This window comes from Schistocerca nitens, chromosome 4 (assembly GCF_023898315.1).
Source record: "Schistocerca nitens isolate TAMUIC-IGC-003100 chromosome 4, iqSchNite1.1, whole genome shotgun sequence".
Taxonomy (NCBI): domain Eukaryota; kingdom Metazoa; phylum Arthropoda; class Insecta; order Orthoptera; family Acrididae; genus Schistocerca; species Schistocerca nitens.
Window position 1 is genome coordinate 967,922,731 of NC_064617.1, and position 22,063 is coordinate 967,944,793.

Here is a 22,063-nt window from a genome sequence, read left to right on the forward strand (position 1 = left end):
TGACTGAATATTATTTTTTTTTTAGTTTGGCTTGTAGATGTGATGTTGTCGCTCTGATCTAGCTATTGTATTTTACTCACTTATTTACATGAGTTTTCTTACAAACTGCCCTGAAGTTACGTACAGTATAGTTCAAAATGGAAAAGCTGCTTAAAAGGCTGGCTGCACTATATATGTCAACAAAATATATAACATGTTTTGTTTTGTGCTGCAGAGAGGGGTCTTTATAATGGTTCCAACAGATGCTACTAAATGAAACATATTCTGGTATAAAATATTTATGCTACATTCCCCTTTGAATAACACACTTGCTGCTACCAGGTCTGGCCTAACACAGAATCATTGGTGTAAAATCAAATATTTGCTCATAACTGGCACTGTTACATTCAACAGTAGCCAACGTAAGTATAGAAATTGCGACCTCCTGTTTAAAGAACCACAACTTACAACAGTCAAAAATCTTTTTTAAAGTCAACAATAGTTGTCAGTTTTGGTTGCTTATTAAATATTGCACAGTTCATCAATTCAGAATTATTACTACATAGCATGCCACATATAATTTTTAAGCCCCTCAGAAGAAAATCTCAACATTCTCTAAGCTTCTGAAAATTTTGTGTACACCAGATCTTCATCACTGTCTGAAATATTCTGACTCATAATGACAGTAAATTAGAATATTTTCATAAGTACATATAGGTGTACTTCTACACACTACAATACGACTTGCAAGATGATTGCACACACAAAAAATCTCTCTCTGCCAGACTGTGGGAACATTCTCTCTTCTGACTGGCTGCAACATACTGCAGCCAATCAGCTTCATAGTTTTTCATATGCAACCCAGTAATTTTCATTCTGGACTTATCACCAATTTCCAATTTACCTTATTCAGTTTCCAGTATCTGTTATTCCCAAAAAATTAATGAACTGCAAATAATCTCATCTTTATTTCTCTTAAGAACTGAAATTAAGATTTTCTTTCTACAATTCGAAATCTGTCTACTATACGTTAAGCACATCATACCACGTATGTGACTCACTGCCTGGTTGCACAGCATGAGTGCCCTGTAACAAATGTCAAGATTCATGTGTCACATACATTCTTTATTCATCCCCTCACTCCCTCTGACAGGCAAAAATAATAATGTCAAAGAAACTGAAAACAAAAATACATTTTTAAGTTGAGAATGTTAAGTAATTTGTATAACTATTTTGGTGACTAAGCACTGAGTTTAAGACATCCACTGCCACATTTATAAGAACATATTGAAGTGTCTCAATGTTGACTGTAAGGAGAAGTTATAAATTTTACTTTTTAGGTAATTTTAAATGTCTCCAAAATTACTTTGAGTATTAACCATCAATATTGAATATTAACCATCAATATTCTGAAAGGTTTTACAAAATTTCACCTTGATTAGTGTATGACAAATGACTTTATTAACTCACAGGCTGCTGTGCAATTTAGATGAGCTGCAAGCCTTACATGTGTGATCATCTGCAACCATCAAGCGAGCACAGATATAACATATAGCATGCTTCCAAGCATGGGAATACTTTCTGTAGGTCACTTAGGCTACTAATATAAACCTTACAGCTTCCTAAGTATCTACACAAATCACTGCACCACACAGCCTCCAACAATTTTAATTTCTAACATTCCCCTATTTCTATGGACTGCAAATTTTGTACATTGTTTTGAATTTAAACACTGCTCTTTGTCATTACTAGCTTATACTCCAAATCAGTATCAGATTTTTTTTAAAATGAAGAAGAACAAGAATATCTGTTGAGCCATCGTGTAATCCATTTGGTACCAATGAATCTTGACTAGATATTTAAACAACGGAAAATCCAGGATGCTATAATGACAGTATCATGAAAAGGATAGATTGCCAGTCACCATATACAGGAGATGTTGAGTTGCAGACAGGCACAAGAAAAACACTGCTAAATAGGAGAGCTTTCAACCAAAAGGCTTTTTTCTGAAGTAGACAACAAACATATTCACACAGGCACAACTCACGCATACATGACCACTGTCTCTGGTAACTGAGGCTAGACTGTGACCAACTGCACATGATGGGAAAAGCAATCTGAGTGGTGGGAGTAAGGATGAGGCTGGGGTGCAGACAGAGAGGGATAGCAGTGTAGGGATGGGAGATGGTAAAGTGCTGCTTGTGGGAGCATGCTGGGTCATGGAGGGGATGGGGTAGGGCAGCTAGTGCAGTCAGGACGTTAGACAAGGGGAGGAGAGGAGCAGAGAAGGAGAGAAGTGGAGAGGGGGAAAAAGATTGTGGATATGTTGGTGGAATAGAAAGCTGTCTAGTGCTGGAATGGGAGCAGGGAATGGGTTTAAGTAGGTGAAGGACAGGGACTAATGAAGGTTCAGACCAAGGCATTACAGAAACATAAGATATATTGCATGGAGAGCTCCCACATGCACAAATCAGAAAAGCTGGTGTTGGTATGAAGGATAGAGACTGTGCAGGTTGTGAAGCAGTCATTGAAGTGAAGAACACTGTGTTGGGTGGCATGCTCAGCAACTGGGTGGCTCGGCTGTCTCTTGGCCACAGTTTGCAGGTGGCCATTCACGTGTGTTGGTTGTCATGCCCATGTAGAATATAGCACAGTGGTTGCAGCTCAGCTTCTCAGTAACATGGCAAGTTGTTGTGGGAGGGTTATGTGACAGATCTTGCATCTGTGTCTGTTGTGGGGATATGAACCATGGGACAAGGGGTTGGGAGTAGGGATGGACAAGGATACTGTGTAGCTTAGGTGGAAGGTAGAGTACCACTGTGGGAGGGGGTGGGATGCATAGTGTGTAGGATATTCATCAACTCAGGACACAAAGACAGTTGAAAGCCTGGTTGTGGAGTACAGCATGACTGCAATTTTTGTCTAATGTACAGGTTGGAACCACTAGAGACTATTCAAAACCATTCAACAAAATATGAACATGATCTGAAACAGCAAATGATGCTTGTGTATTTTCAGTACTCATATTTCACACCCTTATGTGGTGTGACTGCTGATTGTTTGTGTGTGTGTGGAGGGAGGGGGGGGGGGGTTGCAGCTTTGACACAAGTGTGAATAAAATGGTGAAGGGTCCCTCTAAGGTCCCCCAGTTCGGCTATGCCCTCCATGACACCAGCCTACTTTATTGGCAATTTTAAAAATGTGACTTTATAACAACAACCTGTGAAATATTCCTAGGTGCGTGTGAGTAGGCATCTGGGATTTGAGGAATGTGCAGGTGTCTAAGACTAATTTGCAGGTTGTCGCTGTATCAGTACATTCTTAAAATTCCCCAATAAAGCTGGGTGGCTGCCACAGAGGATGCTGCCAAACTGACGGGTGAGTGGTGGAGGGAGGGGAGGGGGGGGGGGAGGGGGGGCGGGGAGGAGGGGGGCTTAGAGTGACCCTTTGCTGTTTTATTCATGCATGTGTCAATGTTGCATCTCTCATGATCATGCCACAGGAGGGACTGAAAGAGAGGGGCTAACTAAAATGCTTTAGCATGCTTTGCTGCTTCAGATCACATTCAGATTTTGTCGAATGGTTTTTATTGGTCCCTAGTGGTTACAGCCTGTACACAAGATCAAAACTGCAGCCATAGGGCACTCCAAAAAGGATGTGATCACGTTCAGTCATGATGCAGCCCCACAATGTCCATAGGGACACCTCTAGGGGTGTCAGCAGTGTCAAAGGATGTCACCCTCACATTGCAAGCTGTCATTTCCAGCCATTAAATGCGTGGGAATCAACACCCCGTATAAAGGGGCAGTTTTACTGACGTCCTTAACACCATCCCCTGAAGCCTTTCAGTATTGGTTCTGAGTGGTAGCTTGTCTGAAGTCCTTTCCTTGACCACCCATAAGAAAATCGTGTGATTTTAACACTGGGTGATTCAAATCACATCTCCATTGCAGAGGCATCAAAAGAAGGGGTGAAATGTGGGTAAGAAGTGGTGTGGTGACCTTCCCATCCTGTGAACATCCACGTGGTGCAGGGAAGAATTGTGAAATTTGGTGTCAAGGTGACATCATTAACCCCCCTCTTACATATCACATAAACTTCTGAACTCTGTCTTTTTCCCCCTCATTTTATTTATTTATTTATTTACTTATTTATTTATTTATATCCCATAAATCCAATACTGTGAGACATTCGCATGGATGTAGGACGTGTCAGAATTATTACAAATAATACAATAGGAATACATAAAAGTACCTCTTGCAAGAGGATATCCGGTATAAGACAAAATACACATTAAAAGGTATAGAAAAAATTACATCAAAAAAATGGTAGATCTTAATAGGTAAATGAAAGACACAGTAATGTTAACAGTGATTGTGAGTATCGTAATGCACAATAGCACATCAAGTTAGTAAATGAAAAAATCAATTACAGTTAACTCTACTGAAATATTCTTCTACCGAATAGAAGGAATTATCTAATAAATATTGTTTGAGCTGTTGTTTAAATTTGGGAAGCTCGCGGATAAGTAATTTCAGTGATGGTGGGAGAGCATTGAACACCTTGCAGCTCATGTAATGGACTCCTTTTTGTACAATAGTAAGGTTTTTTTGATTCATATTGAGCAAGCAGTAAAGGAAACAAAAGAAAAATTCGGAGTAGGTATTAAAATCCATGGAGAAGAAATAAAAACATTAAGGTTCGCCGATGACATTGTAATTCTGTCAGTGACAGCAAAGGACTTGGAAGAGCACTTGAACGGAATGGACAGTGTCCTGAAGGGAGGATATAAGATGAACATCAACAAAAGCAAAACGAGGATAATGGAATGTAGTCGAATTAAGTTGGGCGATGCTGAGGGAATTAGATTAAGAAATGAGACACATAAAGTAGTAAATGAGTTTTGCTATTTGGGGAGCAAAGTAACTGATGATGGTCAAAGTAGAGAGGATATAAAATGTAGACTGGCAATGGCAAGGAAAGCGTTTCTGAAGAAGAGAAATTTGTTAACATCGAGTATAGATTTAAATGTCAGGAAGTCGTTTCTGAAAGTATTTGCATGGAATGTAGCTATGTATGGAAGTGAAACATGGACGATAAATAATTTGGACAAGAAGAGAATAGAAGCTTTTGAAATGTGGTGCTACAGAAGAATGCTGAAGATAAGGTGGGTAGATCACATAACTAACTGAGGAGGTATTGAATAGGATTGGGGAGAAGAGAAGTTTGTGGCACAACTTGACTAGAAGAAGGGATCGGTTGGTAGGACATGTTTTGAGGCATCAAGGGATCACAAATTTAGCATTGGAGGGCAGCGTGGAGGGTAAAAATCGTAGAGGGAGACCAAGAGATGAATACACTAAACAGATTCAGAAGGATGTAGGCTGCAGTACGTATTGGGAAATGAAGAAGCTTGCACAGGATAGAGTAGCATGGAGAACTGAACCAAACCAGTCTCAGGACTGAAGACCACAACAACAACAAATGGAGGTCCATCTTTCTCCTGTTATTGTGGGTATGGTATGAATCATTGGTTTTGTACGATTGTCCATTTTTACCAATGAAACATAACTGGGAGTAGATATATTGGCATGCAGTTGTCAGTATCCCTATGTTCTGAAAAGGTTCCTACGAGAATGTCTAGGCTGGACTCCACTCATTATCCTAATAACTCTCTTTGGGGCAATGAATATTTTTTTGGATAATGGCTGATTACCCCAGAAAACTATGCCATACAGCAATAGTGCATGGAAATAACTAAAATAAGCAGTTTTTGTGGTGTCTCAGTCACATACAGTGGAAATAATATGAATAGCGAATGTTGCTGAGCTGAGTTTTTTGTGGAGGTGCAAAATATGTTCAGACCATTTTAGACTGTTGTCAATGTGTACACCCAAAAACTTGGTTGGCTCAACTTGTAGTAGCTCACTACCATTCAATCTAATACTTAATTGATCCTCAACTTTTTTGTTACTTGGAAACGTACAAACTGGGTCTTACTAACATTTAGTGATAAACCACTATTTACAAACAAATTACATACTTCACTAAAGACAATATTGGCCAATTCCTCAAGATTGAGGTTGGGAGTTTTGTTGATGAGGATAGAGGTGTCATCAGCAAAAAGAGTAAAGTGAGTTTTAAAGCTAGTACACAAGGGAAGGTCATTGGTAAAGATGAGGAAGAGAAGGGGGCCAAGTACAGAGCCCTGAGGAACACCACAGCCAATAGAGCCCCAGCTGGATGACACAGAGTACCCCTGAGAGTCGTTCAACATGACCTTCTGCTTTCTTCCAGCTAGGTAGGATTTAATCCATGAGCCAACTGAGCCACTTATACCATAATATTCAGCCTTGCTGCTTGAAGCATGGTGAACCAGAGAGTGATGTCACAGGGCACCACACACCTACACAGTTGCAGAAGAAGGTTGTGGGCACCTTTGAGCTAAATTTCAAACTTCTGCATCACCGTGGAAGACAGTCAAGTGGTATAAAAAAAGTGATCCTTTGATTGGGTTGCACAGTTTGGTTAAAAAAATCTTTCATATTTGCTGAAACAACTGGAGCATGCACTTTGATATTTTTCTTTAGTTTCAAAAACGAATCTAAAAAATCAATACATGAATCTCTATATTTCATAGATGGACATTACATTTGGTAGAATATCAATGGAAATTATCAATATTTTTGTTTCAGTACACATAACTGATACAAGTTCCCAACAATAAGTGACGGGACAATGACAATAAGCAAATGAACCAGAAATTTATTTTCAACGTATCCAAATACATTCTTGAACATCTTTGTTGCTTTTTTCCTAGAGGCATGTGCATTACTTGTTCTTGCCAACATTAAAAGAATGAATTGTTGTATCATAAATGGCTGTTAAACACAACATATAAAAAATGCTTAAATAGGACCAACAGAAAATAATACAAATGGTGGGAAAATGCAAAATCTGTGAATCTAAAAACAGTTTTGCTGTAATGGTACTGTTAGCTTGTTTATAACACTGACTGGGTATTAAAAGTGCACTGTAGAAACCAGAAGGAGAAAATGATAAGCAGATAATGATGTCCTAAAAATTTCTCTTTCAGAAGTGTGGGGAAAATGTTTTGCCCTGCTGACATGAAAACCTGTCAGCATCTATGGTCATGCCCTCACAGAATGCTGCATATTGGTTGCAGCTAAGTTGACCACATGGCTGCTTTCACCAGTGGCCCTGCCTTTGATGGGTTAGGAAATGGCTGACAGAATGGGAGTAGATGGTAGTGGGAGGAGAGGAGAGGTGTTTCATCTAGGTATTTTACAGAGATTTCAGCTACAGGGCAAGGGCTTAGGAGCTGCTATGAAAAGGGACAGACAAGGATATTGCATAGATTGGGTGGGCAGCGGAATACCACAGTGGGGCAGGGGGAGGATATTTCTGGAAATAATAAGAGATAGTCAAAACCCTGGCAGAGAAAGTGATTGAGGTGCTCGAGTCCTGGATGGTACTGAGTCATGAAGGGGTCATTTCTTTGTGTCAGGTGAATGGGTAAGTGGGGGTTGGTGGGTGACTGGGGAGACAAGGCATGGGAGATCTGTTTCTGTACGAGGTAGGAAGCATAATTTCAGTCTGTGAAGGCCAAGCAAGACCCTTGATATATTTAAAGAAGGACTGCTTGTCAGCACCGATATGATGATCTTGAGTGCTAGGCTGCATTGAAGGGACTTCTTTGTGTGAAATGGATGGCATATATCAAAATGGAGGTATAGCTGATGGTAGTCCTGATGTGAACAGAGGTACTGTGAAGAAGAGGTTAATGCTGAGCAAGATGGCTTGATGAGTGAAGCGAGGAGGACCAGGTGAAACAAATGGGAGAAAAGGTGTTGAGTTTCTGAAAGGGTGTGGATAGGGTGTTTTCACCCTATGTCGAGATCATGAAGATACCATCAATGAATCTGAACTAAATATAGCAAATGGGAGAAAAGGTGCTGGACTTTAAGAGGAATGAGGATAGGGTGTCTTCGTCCTATGTCCAGATCTTAAAGATGTCATTAAAGAAGCTGAACCAGATGAGGAGTTTGGGAATCTAGGTGGCCAAGGATGTTTCCTCTACGTTGTCCATGAACAGGTTGGCATAGTAGGGTGGCATGGAGATGCCCATGGCTGTACCACAGTTTTGTTTACAGGCAACACATTCAAAGGAGAAGTAACTGTGGGCAAAGATATAATTGGTCATGGTGACCAGAAAGGAGGTTGTAGACTGAAGTGATACAAAAGGTACCTAGTTGTGGGTTGTAACTAAGTTCTTACTTCTTGATTGATCTGTTACGTCGATGTTGTTCATGTTACTTATTGAAGATTTATGGTCATCCTCTCATGTTTTCTTGATGCAGTGGACCTGCTATGTAGTGCCATTAATTGTACCAAGCAACTATGATTCCATCTGCACAGTGTCGAGGACTGTAAGAGAGCTCACATCTATGCAACTCACTGCAGAATGACGTAAATACCTTTTTAGAGAACTTTTCTGAATTTGGTTGTTCTCTTATCCAATATTTACAGTACCTGTTGACACATGCCTTATACGCAGGACAACATAGCTGAAGTGAATTTCAGAACAGCACATAAGAGAATGCATTTCTCCACAGTTTCTATCAATTCTTTTTGAGTGTTTAAGTTGACAATGGAGATGCTTTCTCTGTGTCTTCCAGAACAAGTATAAATGCCACCTCCAGAACAGGCAGAGAGACTTTTGATAGCATCACACCTTCCCTCTGTCCTTTGCTCACACTTCTCACTTCGTCTCTGCTCAAACCAAAATTAAAAACACACAGTGGAGATTTACTACATGCTAACTAGCTAAACAATGTTTTTTACAAGAACATCTTTCATCTGATTATCAGGAACAGATGTAACAACCTGTTACATCACAGATCCCCCAACTAAGACGAAAGATGTCATGTAAAATATCTTAATTAACTAATTACAACCTCATTAAATTGTTAGGTTTTTCAATAAATTTTTAATATCACAAAATTAATTGTCTCATAGCACTGAATTCAGTTCCTGCACTAAATAAATCAGTCATTTTTAATTAACAATCACTTGATTTACCAAGGGTAAGTATCATACCTTATTTTCCCATTTTTGGGTAATATCTGTGGCATCAATAGTTCACATCGACCACCCAAATTACAATCTTTGGAATATTAACTGCCCTGATGAGCCACCATGTCTAATTCAGTCTGCCTTTGTACTTCATGCAGTGTTCATGTGTATCAGTCTTTATGGTAAAATATATGTGTATATAGAAAACTTGGGAACTGTTTATTACGTATATTACGACCCGTATCCAGAATCCCATATTGGTGGCCCCAGTCAAAAAGTTCTACGTCTTCTGCGACTTCCGCCCTGGTCATATAGAATCAACAGGTTTCATGTCCAACGCCATGGCTACATCGCCAAACATTCTTTATGAAGATTTGGATGCCCAGCTCTTACGACCACGCCAACCTCTGACACCCTCTGCTGTCAATTATTTCACAGCTAACGGACAATGATCTATGATCTTTGATGAGGATAACCTCTACTTTAGCAACTCCACAATGTCCGGGTGTTACACAAAGTACCTCAAACAATGGCCTCAGCCTTTTTTTTTTGCCAGATTATGCACAACAACAAGTGAAAAGTGAAGTGGACAATCTACTAAATAGTGTGACGATCAATCACTCGTACGAAGTTCAAAGAGACTGAAATTCACACACGTGCTTTGATCCTCTATGCACCACGACGTCGGTTAAAGTAGCGCCATGTGCAATGTTGCCATTTGTGCAAAACGCACACACTGTCAACTATTACCAAGTTATGCCAACATAGCCTTCCTCACAAAACAGTAACAGGCATTTTTATGCATCCAGTTCGCCAGAACAAACCACCAGATCGGCGGCCCAGTCTGGTGACCACATGGGTACGAGTGCACCCAACACAGCCTCTTCACCCAGCAATGTTGTACTATAACAGTGTGAATGCCAACAGGTTTCACCAGTGTTTTATGGTCCTACCACGAAGGATGCATGGCCAGTGTGCTCAGAAAACTCTCACTGTTGCCACTTTAAGCTCCAGGCCATCAACCCTCCCTACGCATGAGGGGGGAGGAGGGGGGGGTGGGTGGCTCGATTCCAGTCATACAAATGCTCGCTCCTTCTGCAGTACCGTCTGCGTCTGCTGCACCGGTCTTCTGTGTCGTTTCCGAGTTGGACAATGTCAGTTCTATTCTTGCAGTTACCAGTCCAGTTTACGGGCTCTCATTACACACTGCTCGCCTGTTCGCTCCCACAGTACCGACCGTGCCTGCCGCGTCGTGTTTTTGGGCGTCTTCAGAGACATTACAACCAGCCATTGTTCTAAATGAGTGTGCTAGTAACATTTCCGCTCTGGTGATGCCGGATCCTAGCACGAACTCTTCTGCAGTGGGACTGCAGGCCTTCCAAGACACGCCAAAGCCACCTTCGTCTCCACCTCCAGGTCACCTACCCCAGCTACCTCCCCTATAAGAGGACAATCCAGTTTCACGGTTTGCACTAGTGGAGCACCTCTTCGAGCTGCATCAAGTGACTGATGACAACTCCAAGTTCCTATGTTTGGTCACACACCTTCACGACCACTCGGATTTAATTTGTGATCTCCTACTTTTGCCCCCACCACCACCGAAATACGAGTTCACCAAGAAAACGATATTGGACTGACTTGCCTGCTCACCACAGGAATTGACAATAAATATTCTGTATGATGAGCACCTGGGGGACTGCACTCCATCACAACTTTGATGCCACCTCAAGTTACTCGTGAGTGACCACACAATGTCAGACGTCACTCTGTGGGCGGTATGGTCTGCCAAGTTACCTACCGACCTACAGATACACCTACTGACGTGCTCTTTCAGTCTATTGGTTCTTACCTACACATTCCAGATCAGCTGTATGCTTTCCTGCACCAGAAACACCCAGATCATCCACCATCACTGTGTGACACTACACCTCCTGTTTACCGGCCTTCTGCAGGCAGGGGCAGGGCCCGTTCCGCTTCCACGCATTCTATGCTGTCAGGCAGTACTCGTTTGCTCTCTCCTCTTTCCGAGCACTTGAGACTCGCCCACGCTCCATACATCCCGGCTTACATCCCAGAACAGATCAACAAGGACAAGCCTTCCCCACTGTCACAGTCAACGCCACCACCACATCCTGCTCATCCGTACTGTTGGTACCGCAAGATTTTTGGGGCTAGGGCCAAGAAGTGCAGATTACCTTGCCAATGCCCAAATGCCAACCGTAGGAACTAAGTGACGCCGAGCCCTGCGGGGTACTTCACAGGCATCCCCTAATATTGCACTCCGTCCACTCGTCCCCTCAGCCGAGAGGTCGTTTATACGTGACAGACATTTCATCACAGTTTGTCTACCTAATTGACACTGGTATTGACGTGTCTATCATACCTCGATCATTGGTTCCTAATGACTTTTCACTGACAAAGCCTCTCCTATGAACTGTCAATGCATCAATGTTACAAACTGTCGGTTCTGTGAAAGTGATGGTGCATCTATCCCCTTCTCTGTGTTTGCCGTGGATCGCCGACATTGCCGAACCAATTCTCGGTATGGATTTTTAGTCCCATTACAAGCTCTCCCCAAATGTAGTCTAGTGTTCAGTGTTACACCACCCATCTAACTCTCAGATACCATGCTCCAGCACCCATACTCCTTGTTCCATTTCTGCCGCAACATGGGATTTAGTTAGCGAGTGTTCTGCCCTCGTGGGCAAGATTGTGACCTGCCTCACTAACTACCAATTCACCTCATCACCAAACACGATGGTCCTTTTTGAATGAGTCTTGATTACAGATGTTTAAATGCTCACACTGTCATGGACAATTACCTCCTGCCAAGCATAAACGATTTCACTCAGATGTTACTGGGTGCCACAATCTTCAGTGTGATTTACTGCAAACGTGCTTATCAGCAGAGTCCCATAGCGCCAGAAAACATTCCAAAGACTATGTTCATCACACCGCTCAGTTTGTTCCAGTACAACTTCATGCCATTTGGTTTAAAGAATGCGGCACAAATGTGGCAACGTTTCATTGACTCAATCTTATGATGATTCGAGTTCTGCTTCGCATACCTGGGTGACATATTCATTTTCAGCAAATCGACTGAAGACCACGAAGATCATTTATTGCAGATCCTCCAGACAAATGGTGTCGAGGTCAACAAAGAAAAATTCCAGTTGCTTCAGTCTTCTGTGACATTTCTGGGTTACACTGTCTCTGCAGACAGAATACAGCCTCCCAAATCCCGCATGCAGGCTATCACATCATTGCCACCCCCAGCTACGTACAAAGAACTCAGACGTTTCCTAGGTACTATAAATTACTACCGCTTTCATATACCTTCTGCCGCCACCGTGCAGGCCCCACTGATGGACTTGCTCTCCGACAAACAAACTTCAGGCATTAAACCAGTCTGTTGGACTGAACCAATGCTAGGGGCTTTCAGGGCTCTTAAAACAGCTTTAGCTCACACAGTTGTACTCGTCCACCCTGATCCGTCTGCCGATTTGTTCATCACTACGGATGCCAGCGACATCGTGGTCAGGGTAGTATTACAACAGAGCAGAGGCAACACAGTTTCACCACTTTGTTTCTTCTCCAAAAAACTGTCTACAACATAGAAGAAATATTCTGCTTTTGACAGAGAGGCTGTGGTGTACGAGGCCGTCAAACATTTCCACACTGACACTGAGGGCCGCCTTTCCTTCATTCTTACTGATCACAAACTGCTGGCGGATGCCTTCTGCAACCTGCCAGAGGATCTCCCCCCTCTGAACCCCGAAGTTTCTGCCACTTTGACCTGGTCTCTCAGTTTACTATGGACTTGGCACGGAGAACATCCCTGCTGATTTACTCTCACAGATCAATGCCATTTCAAGTGTTGTCTATTTATCAGACCTCGCCGCTCTACAGGCTTCAGACGAGGACACTCAGGTTCTGCTCACGGACCTGCAGTCTTCGTTCATGTTTACCAATGCTAAGTTCCCTGGCATTTCGGACAAAGTGTGGTGAGACAATTTTATGGGCATTCTGCGGCCTTTGCTCCCACCCACACTGCGCCAACAGGTTTTTGACTCCTTGCACAATCTCGTCCACCCCGGTGTCCGAGCCAATACTTGCCTCGTCACCAAGAGTTTTGTGTGGAAAGATGTGAAGCGGGACTGTCAAATATGGGCACGCAGCTGCATTTCCTGTCAACAAAACAAAATAGGACGTCACACCTCTCCACCACTCGGCAAGTTTGACATCCCTCAAGGACGTTTCCGTCATGTACATATCAACCTTATCAGTCCCCTGCCTCCGTCGGAGGGCCACAGGTATATCCTGTCCACAATAGACTGAATGTCTCATTGGGTGGAAGCCATCCCCTTACCCAACACCACAGCAGAAACAGTGGCCAAAGGATTCGTTTCTTCTTGGATCACTAGGTTCGGCTGTCCGTCCACCATCACAACCGACCAGGGTCGACAGTTCGAATCTGCACTTTTTACGATTCTCTGTAATCTTTATGGTATTAAAAAAACCCATATGACAGCCTACCACCCGCAAAGCAATGAGTTGGTAGAATGATGGCACTGCACCCTTAAAACTGCACTCAGGTGCCAAGACTGTCTCTGGTCCGAGGCACTTCTTTGAGTGTTGCTGGGCCTATGTTCTACATTTAAACCAGATTTACATGGGATGATTTCCGAATTCGTTTTCAGCGAAAACCTGGTTTTACCTGGGAAACTAATTCTCTCCCAAGATCCCGGGGATTCTCCCTCCTTCCCAGACTTTACCGGAAGGATGCATGCACACTTTAGAAACACCCGGCTACACCCACCTGTCAGCCATTCCCCACCTGAAACTTACATTCTGACTGCACTCAGCTCTTGCTCACATATCATGGCCAGGGATGACTCTATCAGACAACCCTTACAACCTCCTTATCTCGGCCCCTCCGAAGTACTCTGGAGGGGTGAGATGACGTTCGAGGTTATGATAAAAGATCACCCACAAACTGGTTGGGTTTTCTCCATCCAACAATTCACCACTGCAGTTCATGGGTTCCTCAGGCATGTCATCATCATTTCTATTCACAGGTTTTGAAGACATTTCAGGTACTAGAGACATGGACGCCCCATCTTTCATTTTGCGCTACAATGTACGACCTGACCGCGTTGACAACGTGTCAATTATGGTGTTAGATAATCGTGTGCTTGTACTGCTCACCAACAGCGCAGACCCGACCCTCACCGAGGAACTCAATGTCAAGATAGTGCACAGCTTGTGCCTCCCACAAGAGTGTGACCCGTCATGTGTTCGAGTTCTTATTTCTTTGGACAGCTCAGTCTGCATTTGGGGAAGGCACACTCACATGCCACCTCCTCTCCCATACCACTACTCCCAAGTTGGCTGATGCATCATTCCCCCTTGCTGGTTTTTGGATTACGAGTTGGACCTGTGGCCGCCCTCAGCACCTTCGAAAGCCGACCCGACGGAGATGGAGCTTCTGGTTGTGCGCCTGCCAACTTGCACCACTCACGCCAATGCTAACACCCACACGACCCCCCCCCCCCCAGGTCTCATAGGCCGTACTCCATACTCCATACTGCAGGGGGTGGGGGGCTGTGTAGAGTTGATAGGTCACATCGACCACACAAATTACTATCTTCGGAATATTAACTGCTCTGATGAGCTGCCATGTTTAATTCAGTCTGCCTTTGTACTTCATGCAGTGTTCATGTATATCAGTCTTTATGGTAAAATATATGTGTATACAGAAAACTTGGGAACTGTTTATTACATATATTATGATCCGTATCCAGAATCCGATATATCTTTAGCATGTCATTTTTATAAGTTCATCTCTTTATTTTCTCTCATTTCATAAGCTACTATTGTCACTTAACTATTTTGTAATTACAATGTTAGCTTATCATAACAGAACACAAACCCATAGAAAATTCATACTGTTTAACCAGGCTAAATCATTAGTTCATTACTTTGGCTCAAAGGCAATTAACTTAATGTTGTTTTTCAGTCATTGTATACCATGTCACCAAGTTCTCAAATTTATTGAGATAAAATGAGGGTTATTTCTTTATTTGCCTGACATTTCACTCTATGGTACTTTCTACAACTTCAAATATCAGATTTGCTGTAAGTCAACAAGTAAGGAAATGAAAATTCAAGGAATTAATCAGAACCCACGTAGGTCCATTTGCCTTTGACTATTTTTGAGAATATTTCAATAATGTGGTTAAAAATCAATGGTGTGGTTAAAAATCATATTACAGCGTTCTTACCTGCGCAAGAACTGCACTTACACCTTATCCTTCAAGCAGTTATAGTGATTATACGAGGTGCGGCTAGAAAAAAACCGGACTGATGCTGGAAAAAACATTTATTTACAATTATTTACAATTTCATGTTCTCATTCAATGTACTCTCATCCTCGGTCTCTACACCGCTCCATACGAATTTTCCACTGTTCATAGCAATGCTGCAGATCATTTTCGGTAAGTCCATACATTACTTCCGTCGCTTTTTCTTTTACTGCTTCAACAGTCTCAAATCTAGTTCCTTTCAAAGCTGACTTGACTTTAGGGAAAAGAAAAAAGTCACAGGGGGCCAAATCAGGTGAGTAGGGTGGATGATCTAAGATGGGAATGTTGTGTTTTGCCAAAAACGTCTTCACTGACAACGCACTGTGAGCTGGGGCATTGTCTTCGTGAAGGATCCATGACTTTTTTCTCCACAAATCGTTCCGTTTTCTCCGTACTCGCTCACGTAGGGTAGCCAGGACGCTAATGTAGTAATGCTGATTCACTGTTTGTCCCTCTGGTACCCAATCAATGTGCACAATCCCTTTGATGTCAAAAAAAAAAACAATCATCATTGCCTTGAATTTCGATTTTGACATTCATGCTTTTTTTGTCGTGGAGAACCAGGAGTTTTCCAATGCATCGATTGGCGTTTAGTTTCGGGATCGTAAGTAAAAAACCACGATTCATCGCAAGTAATAACATTTTGTAAGAAGGTGGGATCACTTTCAGTGTTTTCCAGGATGTCAGAACAAATCATTCTTCGGCGTTCCTTCTGTTCAATTGTGAGACACTTTGGAACCATTTTTGAACACACTTTGTTCATGTTGAAACTTTCATCAAGAATCTGCCTAACACTTTCCTTGTCAACTCCTGTTAACTCAGACATTGCTCTGATTGTTAAACGGCGATCTTGTCGAACAAGTTTACCAATTTTTTCAATGTTTGCAATAGTTTTTGCTGACAATGGTCTGCCAGTGCGAGTGTCATCACTGGTGTCTTCGCGGCCATCTTTAAATCGTTTAAACCACTCAAACACTTGTGTTCGCGATAAACAATCATCGCCGTACACTTGTTGTAACATTACAAACGTTTCACTTGCAGATTTTCCTAGTTTGAAACAAAATTTGATGTTAACACGCTGTTCTTTCTGTACACTCAACATTTTCCGATGCACAGACAAAACGTCAACTACTTAAAACAGACGCCACGGGCAGACTGAGTGCAGGAGACAGATGAAACTCGAGCAGTAGGCGGAGCAAGAGTCACGTGACAGGCCACGCGACTTTCAACCTTATTGCATTCGTTTTATTGTTTCACCAGTACTAGTCCGGTTTTTTTCTAGCCACACCTCATACATTGTCATCTTTGCAATGTGGGTCTCCCTCTCCTTACTCCTATGCATAAAGAAACAGTACAGGTCATTCCTTCTGTGGATCCACCTAATGTATGTATAGACCATCTCTTGTACAGGTCCGCATACACTTGAGTCTCCAATACATTCATAATATGGTACAGGTCATTCCTTCCATGTACTCATCTGACCAAGGACTAGACCATCCCTTCTAATGAGCTATCTATACTTCCTCTCTCCCATAGCTAAAATTGGGTCCACTTCATCTTAAAAACTGAAATTGTATGCACATCTTACGCTCCTTACTTCTACAATATCCAACATCAAAGTTTATCCATAGCCTAGTGACTTTTATCTGACTATTTCAAATAGATGTTTCCTAACTCCTTCATAATGTGGACTCGCTATGCTGTGCCACTAATTGTACCATGGGACTTTGTTTCCATCTGCATAGGGTCAAGGGCTGTTAGAGAGCTCACATCTATGCCAACTCACTATCAAATAATATAAATGCCTTTTTAGAGAACTCTTATGCATTTCATTGTTCTCATATTCAGTATTTACAATATCTGGTGACAAATTTCTTACTACTCAGAATGACACAGCTGAAGTGAGTTTCAGGACAGCACATAAGAGAATGACATTGGTCCACAGTTTTATATCAATTGTTTTCGGGTGTTTACATTGTCAGCAGAGGTGCTTCCTTTATGCCTTCAAGATTCGTGCCATGCTCTGACCCCAAAGTATAAACACCACCTCCAGAGCCAGCAGAGATGCCTATAGCATTACACCTAGCCTATGTCCTGTGCTCATGTTTCTCACATCATCTCAGCACAAATTGAATCACAAACAGTGGAGATTATCTTCATGCTAACTACCTAAACAATGTTTGGACATGAACATCTTTTATCTGATTGTGAGGAACAGATTGCAACCTGTTACACCACAAGGTCTGGAGACAGGTGTTTGGAAAGGTAGTGTCAATGTCGGCAAGGCCAAAGGCATTGGAGACCTTTTTGTAGAGGGAGGTAGCATTGACAGTGCCAAGCAGTGTACTGGGTGGTAAGGGGACAGGAACTGTGGAGAGTCAGTAAAGGAAATGGTTAGTGTGCTTTATGTAGCATAGTAGGTTCCAGATAACAAACTGAAAGTATTGGTCCACAAGAGCAGAGATTCTCTCTGTAAAAGCACAGTATATAGCCTGCATAGTTTGGTTTAAATATTTTAGGAAGCTTCTAGAAGGTAGGAGTCTGGAGAGTAGTGAGGGTGAGGAGGAAGATATAATCAGAGAAGATGTTCTGGGATGGGACTAATCATCTGAAGAGAGACTGGAGATTATGATACACTTCTGGAATAGAGTAACCATGGCAGGGCATTAGGTGGATGAGTCTAATAGCTGGTGGAGCACCTTAGCCAGGTAATCCCTGTGGTTCATAACAACAATACTGAAGCCTTTATTAGCAGGTAGGTTTTTAAAGTCAAAATCAGTTGCAGGATAATGGATTTCAGTTCTTTTTGCAGATGTTAGGTTGATTTCCATCTTGAGAAATTTGAGGAATGATGATGAGGCAGTATTTTTGGTTATGAAATTATGGGAAGTCGTCAGGGGGCAATTCAGGGGCATTCGAGATGGATCACAACTAAATGGAGGTGGATCATGACTAAACTGAGTGAGTCAGCATTCAATATGTTTTTATGTGGGTCAAGACTGTCTGTTGGGATTGGTAGCAAAAAAGTATTTCCAGTATAGGGAACAGAAGACTGAGAGAAAGCGTTGACATATCAAAATTATCCTCCCCACCCTGTCAAGAAGCAGATCACCCACACCTTTGTCTCTCCAGTCACCCAACATCTCCCACATATCTACCGATTGGCCACGAGTACCCCTGTCATTACTCAGAACCACCCTGGACTGGAGGAAATGAATAATGTTCTCTGCCATGTTTTAACTACCTCTTCTCATGCTTAGACAGCGGTACTATAGCATGCACCCTATCTACACTATTTCCCTCTCCCTACTTTCTCACCTGCTCCCAAACTCTTGCCACACACTTCTTCTCAATAATCCATTCTTGTCACAACCATTTCCTATCCCATCAAAGGCAGAGCCACCTATGAAAGTGGGCAAAAAGCAGCATTCTCCAGGGACACGACCACCAACAAGCTACCTGTCTGCATGAATGGCTACTGCTACACTGTGGTCAAAGAAGCAGCTGGATCACCCAATAGCTAAGTGTGCTGCTCATCATGGTGTGCACGATTTCAATCAGAGCTATGCAGACCATGTCATCTGGATTCTTCTTACCAGCACAAGCTTTCTTGAATTGTGCAGATGGGAAATCTAAAGCAACACATCCTTCGTTTCTGTAACACCATTGACCTTAACATTTGCAACCTATCCTCCACCTGCTCTCACTCCAGCCCCCTCCACATGTGCCTTCTATCCCCCCAGCATCCTTGTACAGTCTTCTCTACTTCTCTTCTTTCTCTCATGGCCCCCCACCACAACCTCCCCCAAGCAAAGCCTCTCGAGGCTGCATCTGGCAGCCCACCACATACATGCACACATCTCCAGTCAATTCTACAGCATCTTCTGTGGTGTCACCGCCAGACACCACACTTGCTAGGTGGTAGCCTTTAAATCGGCCGTGGTCCATTAGTATACGTCGGACCTGCGTGTCGCCACTATCAGTGATTGCAGACCGAGCGCCGCCACACGGCAGGTCTAGAGAGACTTCCTAGCACTCGCCCAGTTGTACAGCCTACTTTGCTAGTGATGGTTCACTGACAAATTACGCTCTCATTTGCCGAGACAATAGTTAGCATAGCCTTCAGCTACGTCATTTGCTACGACCTAGCAAGGCGCCATGTTCAGTTGCTATTGATATTGTAAATAATGTACAGACAAGAGCTACGTTCAACATTAATGGATTAAAATTAAGTAGTCTACCAGTTACCTCCTTTTTTTTAAATTCTAATTACCTTGTCCTGTTCCAGATCTCAGGCCAGTCTGCGTGAGCTTAAACGCGTGCCTTTCGGATTCCTCTCAATTAAGTGGGTTGGTCTCCTGCCAATCCACAACATCTTCTCCCACCTTTACCATGCTATTCCTCACCTCCTCATCCCACATCTCTTCTGAAACACCATTACCTACACCAGCCGAGACCACTGTCCACCCAAGTTGGCCTCGGCACCTGAACATGACAGAGGCCATTTGTGTGCTTGTATGAATGTGTGTCCATTGCTCAGAGCCTCCTCTATGTGGTCAGTAGCAATCTATCCTAATTCATATTGTTATTCCACCTGAGATTCCATATTTTTAGTAATGTATAACTTGATTTGTTCCACATCACTAACAGTTTTATGGTTTAACTTTACAAATACTTCTACTAACTTTGAATAAAATGACTGTTGTAGCTATGCATTAAGAGTACTGTATCATTTTCTAAGTGCTGAATAAGATTCTACTATAGTGTGTGCTGTAATCTTAAAACTCACAACTGCAGATTATTTAAGGGTAGGAGTGTGTGTGTTTGTGGAGGGTTGCTCTACATCAGTGTTGCAGTTGATGAAACGTATTTGCATATTACTAAGTTTAATGCTATGGTGCTTGTTAATTTTGTTCTGTGTGTTTATGAAACTTGTCATCGAGGGTTACGATGAATCACTTAGCATGTCAGTACTTGCAATCACTTCTGCTGATGGCAAAAATGACCAAAAACACTACTGTGGTATTATTTTTAGATTTACTAAACTGAAAAAAAGGACAATAATCACCATCCTGTAATGTGAGACAAGCATCTTATGTGTTGACCACTGGGAAATGGATTTGATAGTCCTCCCCACAGCTATACAAAGAACTGAATGCAAAGCACTTTCCCCTCCCCCACTCCTGCAGGTGGTAGGAGGGGAAACCACCAACAACCAAGTGAAAGAAGTAATACTCTTTAGTAAATACACACATAACTTAATGGAAATATGTAAAGGCTAATATTAAGAGAAAGAGTCAAATTTTGGGAGATGATCCATTGGTATTATCAAATGCAACACTGACACAAATGCAACTCACACGTACGACTGTGTGTGTGAGTGAGTGTGAGTTGCATTTGCATCAGTCTGTGTCCTTATGCATATGTGTGTCTACTGCTGACAAAGGCCTTAATGGCTGAAAGCTATAATAGTGAGAGTCTTCCTGTTGTGCCTATCTGCGACTCAGAATCTCTGCTATATAGTGAGTAGCAACTTTTCTTCTCGTAACAATGCATTGTTTCTGTGCTAGAGCCTGTTTTATTCTCACCATACTGAATCATATACAGTATAGTACAGTGGTTGAAATTATGCTCCTATTCCACCCATCTCTCATTGGTAACTTTAGATTTCTCAAATTCTTAACAGCCTCACACCTATGGTTTTCTTGCTGTGTCTGTTTTGACTTCACCGCTTTATGCTATCCCCCATAATCTTTCCATATGTGTAGGCATGATACAGCCTCAGTATTCATTTTTTCAACCTGTCTTAATATTTATATTCTATAGTTCTGCTTACCTTCCATCTCCACATCTACATCAAAATCCAAGCTCTGCAAACCACTTAGAAGTGCATGACAGAGGCTACTTCCTATTGAACTCCCCCCCCCCCCCCTCCTCCATTCCATTCAGATATGGAGCATGGGAAGAACAGCCTCTATCTGTTCTGTAATTGGTCTAATCTTATCCTAGCAATACCTAATTCCTATGGAAGCAATACACAGGAGGTTGTAGTATGTCCCTAGATTCATCGTTTAAAGTTAGTTCTAGCAACTTATTAAGTAGGCTTTCATCGTATGTTTTGCATCTGTCTTTAAGTCTTTGCCCATTTAGATTTTGCAGGATCACAATGGTGCTCTCTGTTGGGTCAAACAAGCACATGATCATTCGTGCTACCCTTCTTTGTGTACATTGACTATCTTCTGTTAGTCCTATCTGATGTGGATCCCACACACTTGAGCAGTGTTCTGGGATGGATCATACAAGAAGTATTCTCCTTTATAGACTGATTTCATATCCCTAGTGTTCCACAAATGAACAGAAATCTGCTGCCTGCTTTACTTATGGCTGAACCCAAGTGACTGTTTCATTTCACATCCCTACAAACTGATGTGCCCAGGCATTTCTATGATTTGACTGATTCCATCTGTGACTCATTGATCGTGTAGTCATAGGATACCTAGATCTTTTTTTTATTTTCTAAAGTGCACCATTTTAAATTTCCGTACTCTTAAAACAAGTTGTCAAGCTCTGCAATGCTTTGAAATCTTATCACAATCTAACAGAATATTTGTACAGTTTTTCAG